Source organism: Macrotis lagotis, chromosome 8 (genome assembly GCF_037893015.1).
Source record: "Macrotis lagotis isolate mMagLag1 chromosome 8, bilby.v1.9.chrom.fasta, whole genome shotgun sequence".
Taxonomy (NCBI): domain Eukaryota; kingdom Metazoa; phylum Chordata; class Mammalia; order Peramelemorphia; family Peramelidae; genus Macrotis; species Macrotis lagotis.
This window is the reverse complement of record NC_133665.1, coordinates 170,828,130-170,845,092: the sequence shown is the minus strand read 5'-3', so window position 1 is coordinate 170,845,092 and position 16,963 is coordinate 170,828,130. Positions and strand designations below refer to the sequence as shown.

Sequence of the window (16,963 nt, the reverse complement as noted above, 5' to 3'; positions counted from 1 at the left end):
AGAAAAATCAATGACCCTCCCACTATCTAGGTACTTCACTATAGGGCCTTTCTAAAGCAATACACTGTGTTTTGGACTATTTCTATCTTTGGACTATTTCTATCCAACTGTATTAACTTTGTTACCTGCTGCTAATCTATGATGCCTTACTTCTGATAAGTTTGCTAAAATGATTCTTGTTATAGTGTTAATAACTAATAACAACTTTTGGAGGGGTTATAAGGCAATGGGGATAAGTGACTTGTCCAAGGTCACACAGCTAGGTAATTATGAAGTGTCTGAGGTCAGATTTGAATGCAGGTCCTCCTGTGCCACCTAACTGCCCTGACTAATAATATCTTAATGACTGTTATGCGAACTAGAGACAAATAATAGATAACTCATCAAATGTATTATCTCTGTAAAGGAAAATCATCTCTCAGAACTAAAAGAGTTTAAAGGTGGGAACATGTGAAAGTACATATGTACACATGTACACGAATATCCATATCATGCCAGGGGAACTGAGAGTTGTGCTGAAGAAGAATAAGGAAAATATGTTTACAATACAGTTGAGTCATTTCAATTATATTTGACTCTTTGTGACCCCATTTGGGGTTTTCCTGGCAAAGATACTGCAGTGAAGTGATTTGTACTTTCCTTCTCCAGATCATTTGACAGATGATAAACTGAGGGAAACAGGGAAAAGTGACCAGAGCAGGTTTAAGGCAAGATTTGAAATTAGGTATCCCCGACTCCAGGGTCAGTGAGACATCTAGTATGGTAACTGCAAATGAGCTAGATAGAGGAGTTGGCATTTGATAGGGATTTTGAAGATGGGTGGGATTCTGATGGTAAAAAAATAGAGAAGAAGAAGAAGAAGAAGAAGAAGAAGAAGAAGAAGAAGAAGAAGAAGAAGAAGAAGAAGAAGAAGAAGAAGAGGAGGAGGAGGAGGAGGAGGAGGAAGAGGAAGGAGAAGGGAGGAGAAGGAGGAGGAGGAGGAGAAGGAGGAGAAGAAGAAGAAAGAAGAAGAAGAAGGATGGAATGAAGGAAGAAAAGATGGAAGGAAGGAAGAATGGAAGGAGGAAGGAAGGAAAGAAAGGAAGAGGAAAAAAATGAAGGAAGGAAAATGAGGAACAACAACAATCGCCATAGCAGTAACAACAAGACCTCCCATGTAGAGGGAACAACATGAACAAAGGCATAGTGAAAAAACAAAACATCACATGTTTGGGAAATACCAGATGTTCCAGTTTGGATGGAGTGTGTCATATTTAAATGGAAGTAATGGGTTATAAGATTGGAAAAACAAATCCTGAACATTAATGCCAAGTTCAGTAATTTGGAATTTATTTGTTTATTTGTAGGCAATAAAGAGTCTCTGAATATTTTTCAAATATTAAAGTGGTTAGAATCATTTAGAAGAATAATCAGGGAATAATTTGTAGGATGGATTAGAGAGGGGAGCTACAGAAGGTAAGGAAAGAGTTCTTTTCAATTCAACAAACCAAAGAATGAATAAACAAATTCAATAAAATAAAAATTTCCACTAATGGTGAAAATTAAAGGGAGAAAAGCAGAGGATGGTAAATAAAACCATTTTTTTCATTAAGAAGCACTATCCTAATGGTTCCAAAATGGAGGAAGCCCCCTCCTTCCCCAAAATGGAAAATTATCAGTCAACTCAATGGAACAAGTTTTCTTTCCTACTTAACTTTAAAGCAAGTTGCTACATAAGGAAAAGAATCTAAGTTAGGCTCATTTGGATCAGAGCAAGCAGATGGACTTCACATCTTGTGGCACTGGAGTTTTAACTCCTATTTGACAATAAGAGAATTGGACGTAGAGTGAAATCTATTTGTCTCCCTCTACAAGAAATATAGAATAAAAATTCAGTGAAGGAAAAATATTTTTAAATTATGACTTTCTTTGTATTGTAACAATTCAGAGATGAAACCAAATAAAGATGACTGGAGATGAAGTAAGTAGATGAAATTATAGTAACTATTCCATTAAATTGTCATTCTTAGGGTTTCTCCGAGAATAAGTAAGAACAAAGGGGGTAATCATACAGGATTTTGAAGAAAAGAAAATGGAAGAGTCAACCCTTTAATTTCTTGAGACACTTTTAATCTGATTAGATAATACTACCATGACTGAGGTATCCTTGAGGCAAAACTCAATTTGTGCATACAAAAAATATAATGGAAACAGCTCTGTACTCATTGTCTGAAGACTTGGATTCAGGTCTCGACTTGACTGCTTCCTGGTTGTGCACTTGCATGAATCCCTTCCTCTGGATGAGCCATTTGTTGTTGTTTGATCATTTTCAGTCCTACCCAATTTGTGACTTTATTTGGTGGGGGTGGCAAAGATAACTGGAGTGTTTTCTAGCTTATTTTACAGTTGAGGAAAACTGAGACAAACAGAGTGAAATGACTTTCCCACAGTCACACAGCTAATAAATATCCGAGCATGGATTTGAACTCAGGTCTTCTTGACTCCAGGCCTGGCACTCTATTTACTGTGTCACCTAGCTGCCCTCGATAATGCTTGCACTGCCCACTTTAAAGGAAATCATTTAAATGAGGATCAAAATCATTTGCTCATTCATTAATTCATTCAGCCATTCATTCTTTGAAATCAAGTATTCTTTTATTATCTTTTTGTCTTTCTTTGTATCTGATAGTCTTGCACACATAACTGGTGATCATTTTACTGACTGATTTATAATGTACCATGTTTGAGTAGAATTTTGTACTAAATGCTGGGGTAGAATATCAATAGAAGAGATAGATAGGTAAGTAGGTAGATAGGTAGATAGGTAGATAGATAGATAGATAGATAGATAGATAGATAGATAGATTAGATAGATAAAAACATAGGCATATACATTCACAAAGATAGTATTTGACACATTATTTCTTTGTACACAGAAACTCAAAAAAAGATACTCATGTTTAAGGAAAAATGAAACTTCTCATCAAAACCAAGAGGTTCGACTGCTCCATTTTTTTTAGTGAAAAACTTAATCTCTTTCTATAAACTCACATACATATCACAAATGTGTATGTGTAGATGCATATACATGTGTGTACATACAACATAGCATGCATTGTGATATATGATATATCTGTATGTCCATGCATGTTTCCATACTTATAGCAAACATCACAAGTCAAATTTCAAGTAATATCCTCAAACACCAGAATCAACATTCTTTACCTTTGTAGGCCCTATCAAGGCCTTTGGCATCTCTTCTTGCTTTAGAGCTCAGATCATATAATTATTTATTCATTCACAATTATTTCGTCATTTACCTATTTACTTATCTTTTCATGTATTTATCTGTTCATTCATTTTTCATGTATCCATTCATGTATTTACAAATTATTTCCTCTACTTGTTTATTCATTTATTTGTTCATTTATTCACTTAATTGTAAATTAGTAGATTAAGCTCTTGCTGAGTTTAGGGTCATGAAGATTAGGAAGACATTGGTTTAGAACCTACCTCTGAAGTTTATAGACTCTGAGACCTCAAGTAAGTCACTTGACTTCTGTGTGTTTTGTAGAATTAATTTATGGGAATTTATGGGAAATCCCTTAGAATTCCTGACTTGCTTTGAAAGAACAGCTTAGGTACTACCTCTTATACAAGAATTTTGATTTCCTTGGGTATAATTTCTCCACTTTTTCTCTCCCTCTTCCTTTTCTCTTCTCCCTTTCCTCTTTCTGTCTTTGTCTTTGTTTCTGTCTCTCTCTCTCTCTCTGTATTTTAGGGATGAATTAATTAAATGTTTGACTAAGTTTGGCCTGGGAATGATCTTATAAACATCGGAATGACTCGGTGAAAAAAAGGTCCCCCACTCCTGATTTCCATGTATTCTTTTTCCCCTCAACAGGCAGGGACTGCTTTCATTTTGTACTCCATATCCTAGAACATCCTTCAGAGTGTTGTACCTTTGCTACCATTTTTGTTCTTTGGGTTAAACCTGTGATTTCATCAATGTGGCGAATTCCTAGTGTGATTACCAGAGATGGAGATTGACAACTGATTTCACTGGGAGTCTTAGAGAGCTGCTTATAATAATACAAAGAAGTCAATTTATCTGTTTATGGTGACTGAACTCATGGATAAGAGGGAGGGTTTGAATCCAAATCTTCTTCACTCTAAGACTAGCTCTTTCTCCACTATGCCCCACTATCTCTTATTGATGCAGATTAACAGATTAATAAATACTCATCTGAACTGAATCTAAAAAAAATACTTTCCCCATTACTTAGAAATGAGACAAGTACCATATGATTCTCCTTGATGGTAATGAAATACAATACAGTTTCAGCAAAATAGCATATGCTAGCTTGCAGCCACTATGGAATTGGTGTACGGTGTCACCATAAATACAAGCAGATGCCCTACAAGCTGCTTAGTTTCATGAATGCAGAAATATTGTCCCCTTGTGAAGGGAATTACTCCATTGGAGTGGGCAGAGAGTGTGACTCTTCCTCCAGCCCCTGCTGGAAGACCATCCTAATGGCACAAGAGTGGAGGAAAAAGTCAACCGCAATTCAACTGGGTTGGAGCTTCTAGAGCAAGAAGCCTTTTTCCTTCAAGGGTTTTATTAATATCTTTTTATCTTTATGCCATATTAAATTTCTAAGCCCTTGGTACCCATATAATTGAAAATCAAAATTAATCAATGAATAAGCATTCAGAGACGATTGAGCATCAACAGATGGCAAGTAGCGGCAGATATGGTAACTCCTTGTCCACACCAATCATTGTCCACTTCTCTACTAAGAAGGAGAATTCTCTCAACATTATTCATCTGGAATCAATATTGATCTCTGAATTTGATCTGAGCTTATCAAAACTCAGAGTTAGTCCAGTATCTTTTAGTGGTTTATTCATGTATATAAGATGGGATAGGAGCAATATCTGTTGCATTGGTTTCTCATAAAAGATAAAAGTTTTCTCTGAAAATTGATTAGATCACAAACATAAGGGCTGAGGCATTCTGGTGGCTAGCTTGTTTGGGAATAAAAAGTTGGCCCTTGTGGTGTCAGTTGTATAGATTTCATGAGTTTATTCTATCTCCATGGAATTCCCTACACTAAGTATAACATGCCAACAAGATGTGGAAAGAGCATGTGTCAGCCTGAGTTGTGTGATTTCTCAATCTCCTTCCCATGCTGTTGCTAAGTGGACCTAGCTTTATTATCTGTTAGTTGTCCTATGGGTGATTTCCTCCACTGAACCACCAAACCATCCTGAGTCTGGACTAGGCTATGGTGTATGGTGTTTTCATTCTTTGCTTAAGATCAATTTGTAAAAGTCTTCCATTGTTTTTGAAAATTCTTATATTTATCCCTGTTCACTGTACATTTCCATTTCATTCAAAAACAAAAATTATTCAGTTATTACCCAATGAATAATTACTTTGTTCTTAGTTTGTACATGTGTATGTGAGTATGTATGGATGGGCAATTGACTTTGCAACTAGAAAAAGTAGTACCTTTTTTTCTAATGACTACTTTGGTGAAAATAGAGCAATTTCCTTGTGTTATATGCCCATATAGATTGAAAAAATATACTGGTATGTCAAAACCCCCAAATAGGTCTTACAATTACATTAATTAAATTTTGGTTCACATTAAAGTTGTTAGGAATGCTATTATAAAAGAAATGAGGAATTTGGTAAAATTTCTGGATTGCTTACAAACTTTCTAAAATGGTTTTCTTCACTATTTTTCACCAACAGTGAACTGGCATTTCTGTCTTCCTAAAGTTCCTCCTAAATATTCGCAATTCATAATCTTCCCCAGTTTAATGAGTATGAAAGGAAATCTTAGAGTTATTTTATTTTACATTTTATTTTTAGTGATTTGATATAGTTCATATATGCACTGATTATATTTCAAGTTTTGAAATCTTTCTATATGTTTTAAGCACTTATCAATTGAGAATAATGACTGGTCATTGTAGAAAATTCTTTATATATCTTGGCCATGAGTTTTATTAGATATCCATCAGATCCCTAGCTTTGTTTCAAGAAGTACTATTTCCTATTAGAGGCATTCCTATATCTAATGACACTGCCTACAACTACTTTTGGGGGAGGTATATTTTGAACTTAATTATTAATGTACATGTGATATTCCTCTAATAGAATACATATACTCTTTGATGGAAAAAATGGTTTTAATTTGTCTTTTTTGCGTTAGCATCAAACATAATTAATAATGACACTTTAAAAGATGCCCCATTGGAACGACACCCAAAGGACAACAAAAATGAGCATACCCTTTGATCCAGCAATACCACTACTGGGTCTGTACCCTTAAGAGATGATGAAAAGGGGTAAAAACATCACTTGTACAAAAATATTCATAGCAGCCCTGTTTGTGGTGGCAAAGGATTGGAAATCAAGTAAATGTCCTTCAGTTGGGGAATGGCTTAGCAAACTGTGGTATATGTATGTCATGGAACACTATTGTTATATTTAGAAACCAGGAGGGATGGGATTTCAGGGAAACCTGGAGGGATTTGCATGAACTGATGCTGAGTGAGATGAGCAGAACCAGAAAAACACTGTACACCCTAACAGCAACATGGGGGTGATGATCAACCTTGATGGACTTGCTCGTTCCATCAGTGCAACAGTCAGGGACACTTCTGGGCTGTCTGCAAGGGACAATACCAACTGTATCCAGATAAACAGCCATGGAGTTTGAACAAAGTTCAAGGACTATGCCCTTTAATTTAGGAAAAAGCCCAGATATCTTATTGTCTGATCTTGTTACCTCTGATACTTTTTGTTTCTTCCTTAAGGATATGATTTCTCTCTCATCATACTCAATTTGGATCAATGTATAACATGGAAACAAAGTAAAGACTGACAGATTTCTTTCTGTAGGAGGTGGGGGGACGGAAATTAGATTGGGGGGAAAATTGTAAAACTCAATATAATAAATAATAAAAGAAAAAAGATGCTTCATTAAGGTCCGCTGGAACAAATATCTGATTTAATTTTTTTTCCATTTAAAACCTTTTTATTTTGGTTGCATTAATTTTGTTTGTGAAAAAGATTTTTCTTGAGTAAATATAAATCATTTTTAAAATTGTGTTTCTCTATTTCTTGTCTTGGTTATAATTTTTCTGTCTAGTCACTGATTGATATTTCTTTCCATTCTTTTCTGTGATGTGAAATGTTTTTGCATGTAGGTTGCATATCTGTTTGGAATTTATCATTTTATATAGTACAAAGCAATTAGATATATTCTGCTAAAATACTTTTCAGGTTTTTTTTCTTTTTAGTACATCCAAGTCATGAGGAATGTAAATTCAAACAATGCCAAATTTGTAATACTAATTACAAAATGTGTAATATTTAATGTAAACCAAAATATAATTAATGTAATTGTAAGATCTACTTGGGGATTTTGACACACCACTATATTTTTTCAATCTTTACTTGCCTGTCCTCAGGGGTAGATATGATGTGCTGCCATATTTCATCTTTTTTAGAAGAGAACTTATCAAAAAGGACAAAGGGAAGACTACATTGGACATTCTGCTAGTACATAAAAGAAGAGACATTACCAAATTAGAATAAAAACTATAATTGCCTGCATGAATATAGTCATAGTAATTTTAAAACATTGGATGTCAGAATGAATCTAAAGAAAGAAAATTATCAAATATGGAGGTGAAATTTTTAAAAAAAATCAAGTGTTGGCAACTTTTTGTAGTTTGCAAGCAACTACAAGGATTAGAAATATTATAATGGTAGAAATGGAACATCTTTCAGTGATATGGACTGATGATTGCTAACAAAACTGGATTCCTCTTAGTATAGCAGTCATTCAGACAAAGTCCTCCAATATACTTCAGGCAGTTAAAGAAAGTGAAAATAAAATGGACAGAGAAGACTTTTTACTGACAGTGTTAGTTGCCTTTATTGCTTTAAATTGAATTTAATTGCCTAATGCTCAAGTTACCAGAAAGGGTCCAGTGCAGATAAGAAAGAGAAGCATTGCTAAATTCTGATGTTTCAGAGATAATAAAGAAATAAACACTTATCAGTATTTTTCATTGATGTGAGTGAAACAGTCTTATTCTGGAAAATGATGCTTTCCAGAATGTACACTTGTAAAAAAGGAGTAGAAAACCCTTCAAATTAGATTTAGAATGTCTGAGTATCATCTAACACTTTTACTGGGAGGTAATGAAGAAAGAGGTAGTTAAAACCAATGCTTGTTCATCAGTATAGAAATTCTTGTGTTTTGAGACCCTATAATTATCAATCATTTCCAATTCTTTGATAGTCAAATAATAATATTAATAATAATAATAACCACAAAAGTTAACATTTTTATGATCCTTTAAGATTTACAAATACTTTACTGGATATGGAAAACTATATCCAGAAAAGAAAACTGATGTAAAAATTAAGGACACCAATAATTATTTTATTGATTCAGAAGAATTCTAGCAGGATGTGAATATCTTATCCTAACTAATTCATCTCTGTCATTTCAAAGAAGAAATACAGCAAAATAAAATAAAGGTACAAAGAGAAAGGAGCAACAAATAAATTCTCAAATATAAAATCCTTGAAAGAAATGAACAAGAAAAAACAGCCCACTTCAAATACTATGGGATGAAAAAGAAAATAATCTGACTATTCTTCTTAGTCACTGAGGATACAACTATGGATAGACATTGCAAAGAGGTAAATTTAGACTCAACGGGGGTGGGGGGGGACTTCCTAAGAAAGTCATTAAAAAGTAGAATAGGATATTTCAGGCAATGCTGTGTTCCTCCTTCCAGTACTAGAAGTGTTTGGGGTAGGTTGTATAATAAAACTAGCAAGGAATCCACACGTTGGTTGAAAGGCTAAATATAATAAAAGAAAAGTAATTGAAAAATAGACTGCAGCATATAAAAAGGATAAAAATTAGAGATCTTCAAGAAAAATTATAAAAGACAAAAAAAGAAAGGAAATGTTATATTGATGATGAAAAACTTTTATAGCACATTGAAAAATAAAAAAAGTAGAAACATCACAAAAATGCAAAGATATAAAAAAGGGATATTAAAATTATAATTGGACGCACATCATCTTGATGATAGGATGAAACAATTGGAAAAATCACTATTTTCCCAGAAGAAAAAGCATATATTATATAAACATACATATTTTATACATACTTATATTTTTTTTAAAAATCACACAATAACACTGCCCAGTAAGATTAACATTTCAGTGCTAAATGGAAATCCCTGGAGTCCTTAGGATTCTAACAAAGTCCAAACTTAACTCATCCTGAAGTGTAGCTAATAAGCTACAGAGTTTAGGGTTGAAAGAGAATGACATAAACTACTAGCAAGTAGAAATTTATATAGCATAAAATGTCATTTCAAATCAACCATCAGGTCTTTTCATCTGTGATTAAAGAATAAAGGAGAAGAGTCAATTATGAATAATATATCAATAATATGAATAATAATATGAATAAAAAGCAAAGAATAACATATCCAAGGATAAATTTTTCTACCAATCTGATTAGATTACACAAAAGGTAATCTTTTAACAAAACAATTATTTCTAATTATTCCCATTGAAAAATGAGAAATGGAAACATTTTAAAATGCAAACTCAGTGAACAAAAGAAACCTTCAGTTAGCGATTAAAACAAAAACAAAAACAAAATTAGTGTCTCTAAAAGTAAGATACAAGACATTGGTGCTTTAGAAGTCAAACCTTATTTTAGTACAATTGCCAGAAAAAAATTAAGGTGACAGAATTAAGGGTGGTCAGACCAAATATCCAATAAGAAGAGAGGGGGAATAAAACAGTTTGTTATCTCTTAAATCAGGAGAACTGTAGTTGAAACCTCTTCCAACAAAGAGATTGGATGTTTGGGGGAAGCAAAGAGGTTGTTCTTAAAGCACAGTATTATCTCTGTTACATAATGAATAAGTTTTCAAAAGGTGAAAAAATTTCAGCCATGCTGACCATCATCCCCACTACCTATCTCTTTCTCAGGCTCCAATTATAGTTCTGGCTTCAAGCCTGGTGGAAAGCCTTCATGGGTGCATACTGCTCACTCTGTCTCCCTATATAGTAATCTATGGGAGATTCTGAAAAGAAAAATTTTACATACATGTATATTTATATATACAAATATGTTTATATAGACAGATATATACATGAATATGTGTGTGTAAACATACATGAATGCATTCATACATATTAAATGGAACAAGACAGAGACCACAAGCCTCTAGATCAATAACAGTAACACCATCAGGTAGATTCAGTTTTGGTTGGGTGACTAGAATCAAAGAGCAGTTGTCAATAATACAAAGTCAACATGCAAGGAGGTCTCCATTCAAATAGTCAATGAATCTGTGCTTGCCTCAAATTTTATCAGTGCCTTGGATAAAAACAAATGTGATATGTTCATCAAATTATCAAATGACACAAAGCTAGGAGTCCTTAATCCATATGACACTCAAGGATCAAAGGAATGTGCTGGAGTAGAACATTGGGTTGAAATTAAGATAAAATTCTCCAGGGAGCAATGGAAAGTTGAGTATTTGTGTACACAAGTTAATTTTACAAATGTAAAATGGGGAAATCATGATTAAAATGCAGTTGCTTTGGAAAAAAAACCTGGTGGTTTTAGTGAATTGTAAATTCAGTATGACTCAATTACTGTGATGCAGCAGCTAAAAAATAATCCAATGCAACCATGAGCTGCATTAAGAGAGACATAGCTTCTAGTAATAAAGAGATGATAAGCCCATTGTCCTCCACTTCATAGTCATCTGTTAAATTGGGCTTAGTTTAGTTCTGAATGTTATGCTTTTTTAAAAGAAAGATTTTATTTTGAGTTTTACAATGTTCCCCCTATTCTTGCTTCCCTCCCCCACCCCAAAGAAAGCAGTCTGTTAGTCTTTACATTGTTTCCATGGTATACATTGATCTAAGTTGAATGTGATGAGAGAGCAATCATATCCTTAAAGAAGAAAAATAAAGTATAAAAGATAGCAAAATTACATAATAACATAACGGTTTTTTTTTTTATATTGAAGCTAATAGTCTTTGGTCTTTGTTCAAACTCCACAATTCTTTCTCTGGATAAAGATGGTATTCTCTGTTGCAGATAGCCCAAAATTGTCCCTGATTGTTGCACTGATAGAATGAGCGAGTCCATCAAGGTTGATCATCAGACATGTTGCTGTTAGAGTGTACAGTGTTTTTATGGTTCTGCTTATCTCGCTCAGCATCAGTTCATGCAAAGCCTTCCAGGCTTCCCTGAAATCCCATCCCTCCTGGTTTCTAATAGAACAACAGTGTTCCATGACATGCATATACCACAGTTTGCTAAGCCATTCCTCAATTGAAGGACATTTACTTGATTTCCAATTCTTTGTCACCACAAATAGGGCTGCTATGAATATTTTTGTACAAGTGATGTTTTTACCCTTTTCCATCATCTCTTCAGGGTATAGACCCAGTAGTGAGTGATATGCTGGATTTTGTTGCCCTTTGGGTGTAATTCCAAATTGTTCTCCAGAAAGACTGGATGAGTTCACAGCTCCACCAACAATGCATTAGTGTCCCAGATTTCCCACGTCCCTTCCAACATTGATCATTGTCCTTTTTAGTCATATTGGCCAGTCTGAGATGCTTTAATTTTAATTTCTCTAATAAGTAGTGATTTACAGCAATTTTTCATGACTATGAATCACTTTGATTTCCTCATTTTTAAATTTCCTTTCCATACCCTTTGACCATTTTTGGGATTTTCTAAGTATACCACCATGTCATCTGCAAAGAGTGAGAGTTTTGTCTCTTCCTTCCCAATTCTAATTTGTTCAATTTCTTTTTCTTCTCTTATTGCTGAAGCTAACATTTCTAATACAATATTGAATAGTAGTGGTGATAATGGGCATTTTTGTTTCACCCTGGATCTTATTGGGGATGCCTCTAGCCTATCCCCATTGCTGAATATTATAGTTTGATTATTCTGCCATGGAATTCCTAGAGAAGAGCAAAGAAGACAATGAAGGGCCTTCAGATTATATATGAAGATTGCATTAAAGAAGTGGAATGATTTAACTTGGGAAAGGGAAGATTCAGGGCCAAACTGATAACTGTTTTTAAATATTCTTTTTTTTTGCCTTTGGGGGTAGAACCATCTATTGTTAGAATTTTCAGAAAGATAAAGTTAGTTTTGATATCAGGTATGTGTATGGAAATTTTCTAAGAAATTTTTTTGTTGTTCAGTCATTTTTCAGTTATGTCTGACTTTTATGACCCCTTTTAAGTGTCTTCTTGTCAAAGACACTGGAGTGGTTTGCTATTTTCCTCTCCAGATTATTTTACAGATGGGGGAACTGAGGCAAATGATTAAGTGACTTGCTTCAGGTCACACAGATAGTAGTGTCTGAATTCAGATTTAAACTTAGATCTTCCTGACTCCAGGCCCTGGTACTTTATTTGCTATGCCACCTAATTGCCTTATCTTATATGTATTTGTTGTCTCACCTTTCAGTTCAGTTAGGTCTGACTCTTCATGAATTCTTTTTGGGGTTTTCTTGGCAAAGATACTGGAGCAATTTGTCATTTTCCTTCTCCAGTTCATTTTGTACATGAGGAAACTGAGGCAAGGAGTGTTTGTAACTTGGTCAGCTCATATAGTCAATACATGAATAAGACTGGACTTGAACTCAGGTCTTCCTGACTCCAGGCCTGGCACTCTGTCTACTGCACCACCTACCTAGTGCCCTCTCTTAAAAATGAGTTATCCAAAAGTGGAATGGGATGCTTCAAGATGTGGTAGATTCTCCCTGTTAGAGGTCTTCAAGTAGAGGGTGATAACCATATATGTTTCCTATGACATGGTGGGGATTCCATCTGTGTATTGATTGGATTAGCTGGCTCCTGCTGTGCCTTTCAATTATTAAATTATGTAACTCTGTAACTGCTGCCTTGTATTGGATGGAAGATCTTAATCATTGTTCCATCTAGTTCCCTTTTAAACCATTGCTGTGTTAGATTATGGGAGAGTTGGCTTCCTCTTTGACATTTATGTTGTCATCTTCACTGGAAGTTGTCAATATTCTTTCCCTTCAGGATTCTTGTTGCTTAATTTTTGTGATTTCTTAAAATCAGCTATTCCAGAGTCAACAGTAACATAATATGGTTCTATATTTCACTCAATAGCTTTGATAAACATACACTAAATTCAAGAGTTGAGAATCAATTGTGTAAAGTGAATTGATTCCCACTTAACTGTTAAACATTTTAGTTCAAATACATTTGTTTGGATTATAACTTCAGTTGCTTTGGTCAATAGAGGATTTGTTGTTCTAGGCAAGATTTAAGCTTTTGCTAAAATTAAGGAAGTAAAAGAAGAGGAGAGATAAAAAAGATTCCCTACTGCATCATTGGAGTTATTCTCTTAGTTTCTGAAACCATAAGAACTACCTTAGTGAAGAGAAAGAATTAAGGCCTCCCCCAAAACTTTTAGTCTGTATTTGCAGAGGAGGGATAGTAGGAGTTTCCCTCTTGATATGAAAGATCTGGAATATTTTGGAATGGAAATAAAGGAAAATATCCAATTTGCAAATAGTTTCTGGTCCAATTCAAATTCAACACTTATTAAGTACTCACTACATGATACTACATGGTGCAGTGGATGGAGTGTAGTTTAAATCCAGCCTCAGAAATTTACTAGGTATGACCCTGGGAAGTCAATTAACCCTGTTTGCCTCAGTCTCTTTATCTTTAAAATGAACAGGAACAAAAAAATGATAAACCACTTCAGATCTTTTGCCAAGAAAATCTAAATTAGGGGCAGGAAATGTTGAACACAAATGAAAAATTATCACAATATGTGTAAAGAATTCCTCTTTGCATTGGACATATAAATACACAATGAATTTATTTGGGGAAAATAAAAATAGGATGGCTAGGTTTGAGAAAATCAATATTCATTGGGTTTTTTTTAAATCTGTATTTATAGCCAATCTCCTTTAATTTAGAGACTACCCCGCTAAACTTTTGAGTCTGAGTGCTCTATGTTCCATCATCCCCCTGGACTCTTTCTGTATTGCTGTGCTTAGAAAACAAACAGAAACATTAATGTTTGACTAAACAAAATATAATTAGGAGAGTTTTTCTTTCATGTCCCACCATAAATCATATTATAGATTTTAAAGTCAGAGATAACTTATTTTGGATTACCTGTACCCTTTATTTCTTCTTTTGGCAAAGTTTAAGTTTTTCTCTATATGATAGAATCCCACAGAATCTCAAAGTTAGAAGGACCTCCAAGATCATTCTAGTCTGTCCTAGAACAGGAAAAGTAACTGTTATAACCCAGGATAAATTATTATACAGTCTTTACTCAAGAAAGCAGGGAAGGATGGTAGGAAAATGACATTATTTCATGACAACTCATTCAATTTTCACATAGTCCTATTTTAGTAAGTTTTTCTGAAATCAAACAAATTTGCCTCTTCAATTTCTATCTATGCTTTTGTTTCAAGTTAGTGGAACCAAGCAGAACAGACAAAAATCCTCTTGCATGCATGTCTTTAAATCTTTGAAAATTGTGATTCCACCCTAGGATAGCTCCAAGTTTTCTCTTTTCCAGAATTAACATCACCACTTCCTTCAGCTGACCTTTGGAGAGCTTTTACACCAGTCTGGTTGTCTTCCTTTGGACTCTCATCTGCTCATCAATGTCCTGTGTAAAATGTGGTGCCCTAAATTCTCCAGATGTGGGTTTATCCAGGAAGATGATGATGGGACTCTTCCTCACTATTCCTGATCTGACTTTCTTTATGCAGTCTACTTTTTTTTTCCTCTTAACTTTCATGGCTCTCTATTGACTTACATTGAATTCATGGTCCACTAGAATCCAGAGATCATTTTCACATTAATCTGTTATCTAACTATGCCTTCCTCATCCTTTACTTGGGAAAGGTACATTTTTCTGAGTATTGTTCAGGGGCAATTAGGTGGCACAGTGGATAGAGTGCTGGGTCTGGAGTTAGGAAGAGTCAACTTCTTAAACCCAAATCTGGCAGTTAGCTAAACTAAATAACACAAAACACCAAACAAATCTGAAAACAGATGCAGTACTTCACAGTCATAGTCCCCTACCTTTGCAAATAAAGGAGAAAGATAGGTTTTTCCGCCTCCTTTCTTCTTTGGAGACAAGCTTGAAAATTAAATTTCATAGCATTTCCTTTCTCTCTCTCTCTTTCTCTCTCTCTCTCTCTCTCTCTCTCTCTCTCTCTCTCTCTCTCTCTCTCTCTCTCGTCTCTCTGTCCATTTACATTATTGTTATCATTGTTTTCCAGTCTGTGTACTTCCCTTTTCCTTGTCAATTCATGAGTCTTATCCTAGTTCTATGTATTCTTCATAGTCATTATTTCTTATATACTGAAATTTTCTTCAAAGAAATCTTAACATAGAGAGGAGACAATAAGGATGTCATCCACAAAGATCTCTCTTAAACCATTATAAGAAACTCTAAGATTACTTCTGGTGATTTGATTTAGTTTTTCCAACTCCCTCACACATTAGAAGTCATTCAATCTTTGGTCTTTCCAGCAGACATGAATATAAGACACATGTGAGTGCTTTTTTAGGGAATGGAAAATGTCTGCTTTCTCACACTTTCATGACTCAAAACGATGAACAGATTTTCTTTGTTTTTTTTTTCCCAACAACCTCAGTGCCATCTATGATTCCTCACTCACTAACCCCACATATCCAATCTGTCACCAAATCTTGTTATTTCTACCTTCACAATATTTCTTATAAATCTTTTTTTACTTGTAGAGCCATCATTTTTGTTTGGGCACTTATGACCTTGCTTAGACTATTGTGATAGACTTCTAACTAATTGCTTTAGTTCAATTTGTCTAAATCATCCTTTATTTGGTAGCCAAAGTGATTTTCCTAAAATATAAGCTTGACTATATTAGGCCTCAAAATCTCTTTCTCTTTCTCTCTCTCTCTCTCTCTCTCTCTCTCTCTCTCTCTCTCTCTCTCTCTCTCTCACACACACACACACACACACACACACACACACACACACACATCACTCAAGAAACACCAATGCTCCCAACTATCTTCAGGATAAAATGCAAAGTCCATCTTGCATTTAAAAAGTCTGTTAAAGGGTAGCTAGGTGGCACAGTGGATAGAGCACTAGCCTTGGAGTCAGGAGTACCTGAGTTCAAATCCGGCCTCAGACACTTAATAATTACCTAGCCATGTGGCCTTGAGCAAGCCACTTAACCCCATTGCCTTGCAAAAAATATAAAATTAAAAAAAATTAAAAATAAAAAGTCTGTTAAAGCCCTGAAACTTTCCCTATTTCCATTCTCTATTTCCATTCCATTCCTTCCCTTCCCTCCACATACTCCAAGTACCAGTCACAAGGTCCTCCTTGTTTTTCTACCTCTGACATTGCACTGGCATTCTTCTTCCATGCCCAGAATGATTGCCCCCTCACCTCTACTTTTTTAGCTTCTCTGGCTTCCTTTAAAACTCAGTTCACATTCTCTCTTTTTTCAGGAGTATTCCTTTCCCATTACCCCTAGATGGTTTTCCTTTGCTCTAGCATGATTTCCCATCTACTCCTAGACATCTTGTTTGTCCCTAGTTATTTACCTATTATCTCCTCCACCAGAAAGCCCCTTGATGTCAGGGAAAGTAACAGCCTCCCTCACCAATTCACTAACTAGCTCTGTAGGCATTGTGACAAAATAGTGTACTGGCTTGGTAGGGAGGTAGAACAACTAAGACATAAAGAATTGAAATAGTATTCTGTCCTGATACAGACTTGCCCAAAGGCCTACTTCCCTTCAGATGATCAGGAATTAACCATTTAGAATGCCATAGTGGAGGATCTAGGAGGTACAATGGATAGATTGACAGACTTGG

General features: G+C 34.8%; 1 long non-coding RNA gene across 1 annotated transcript in view; it reads right to left on the bottom strand.

Annotated features, from left to right (window-relative positions):
- Positions 1 to 16,696, bottom strand: part of LOC141495020 (uncharacterized) — a 150,227-nt gene extending 133,531 nt beyond the window's left edge. Inside the window, exons 1-2 of the long non-coding RNA XR_012470633.1 lie at positions 16,533 to 16,696; positions 14,246 to 14,352 (exon numbers count right to left, since the gene is read on the bottom strand). This is a non-coding gene — a long non-coding RNA (uncharacterized LOC141495020). The remainder of the gene's footprint in view (positions 1 to 14,245; positions 14,353 to 16,532) is intronic.
- Positions 16,697 to 16,963: the final 267 nt, after the last annotated feature.